Here is a 1,562-nt window from a genome sequence, read left to right as displayed (position 1 = left end):
TGAGTGCACCGGTCTTCTTTGAACAGCGCTGTGCTATATGTCAGAGCTATATTTGGATGTATTTATGTGTTATATATACATATATAGATGTCTGTATGTGACCACCAGGAAACGCATGGAGACATTTCACCCAAACTTGCTAGACATAAGACTCATGTGAGTCCACCGCTGATCTTTGTACAGTTTATGTCAGAGGTATATTTGCATCTATGTATGTGTGTATGTATTGCTCAGCACAGTGTGCCATTTTGCTTATATTTTTATATACTTTTTTTGGACTATACTATAAGATTGCTATATATAGATATGGATATAGGTATAGATATATATCTAGTAGTGAATCTTAAATTCCCTGTTAAAGAAACAATTTCTGCCAATAAAACACATGGACCTAGAAGCTTCTCCGCCAGGGGTTGTTTCAGTAAATGTCAGATTCACTGAATTATAAATAGACCCCTTTTTTTTGTACTGGTCATGTAAAATTTTACTTGTTTATATTATTACCACAAAAAATTATATTTAAAAAATATGTACACTTGGAATAGTGTACATTGAGAAAACCATGTGGGTAAATTTCTAGGTCATTGCGAACACCAATAAACAATTGGTTTTTCATCTTTGAATTTTCCCTCCAGTATTTTATATGTGCAATGCAGTGTATATTTTAGTTTTTTCCCCCCAATTCTCTTCATAAAAATTGTGCCTCCAGAAGTCTGTCAAGTCAAAAACATTTTCCTATTTTGAATGTAGAAGGGAAGGCTTAGAGCTCCTTACTGTTATGTGCAGCTTGGATTTACTGTTACGTCTTGTTCTGCTGACAACAGTCTCAAACAGCACATACACACCACAGTGAAAAATGCAGAGATAAAATGTGATTAGGACTATATCAATCTCTTTAACTACTAAAGTTGAACTGTTTTTGTTTCCATCATTAAAGATTTAATGAAAATAATGGGACAAGGGTACAAAAACTCAATATAGCATACATTAAACAAGCAAATTGAACAAAAGAATAAAATGAAAATAAAAACAAATTACCACTTTCAACCATTGTTACATTATTATATCTGCAGCAAACAGTCATGTACATGAGCCAGCCTCATCCACAAGGGGAGGGCGAGAAGTCATCCAAATGTTGTACATTAGTTAGTTGACAAAGAGATAATTGAATGCAATATTACGGATAGTCTGGATCAGATATTGTTTTAACCCTGAGATACTCATGGTATGAGGGGCACAGACTATGTAGATTGTAAACTTGTTACAGATACTATCCCTGAGGAGAAAAGCTCTATGTTTATGGTAAAAGCTCTATGTTTTTGGTAAGGACATAGTCAAACGAAAGTATGGTGGTATCTGTATGTGAGAAGTGATTTGAAAGTGATTGCGAAAGAGGAAATTGCTGATAGAGAAAGTGATGAGGTTTTATGAGTGAAGTTAAATGTGGGGATGCGCAATACACAAATAATTATTGGAGTCTACTATTGGCCCCCCAGTGCTAAGGAAGAAATAGAGAATCCGCTACTAGCACAGATAGAAAATCAGCAAATTATGGGAGATTT

The 1,562-nt window shown here is 34.6% G+C and overlaps 1 protein-coding gene across 1 annotated transcript in view; it reads left to right on the top strand.

Moving 5' to 3' along the window:
* Window positions 1–1,562, top strand: part of LOC140339717 (SLIT-ROBO Rho GTPase-activating protein 2B-like) — a 114,222-nt gene that overhangs the window by 81,650 nt on the left and 31,010 nt on the right. The gene's annotated exons all lie outside the window — the stretch shown is intronic.

The sequence above is a fragment of the Pyxicephalus adspersus genome, chromosome 1 (genome assembly GCF_032062135.1).
Source record: "Pyxicephalus adspersus chromosome 1, UCB_Pads_2.0, whole genome shotgun sequence".
In the NCBI taxonomy this organism is placed as follows: Eukaryota; Metazoa; Chordata; class Amphibia; order Anura; family Pyxicephalidae; genus Pyxicephalus; species Pyxicephalus adspersus.
The sequence above is the reverse complement of the archived record's forward strand: the minus strand, read 5'-3'. Positions and strand labels throughout refer to the sequence as shown.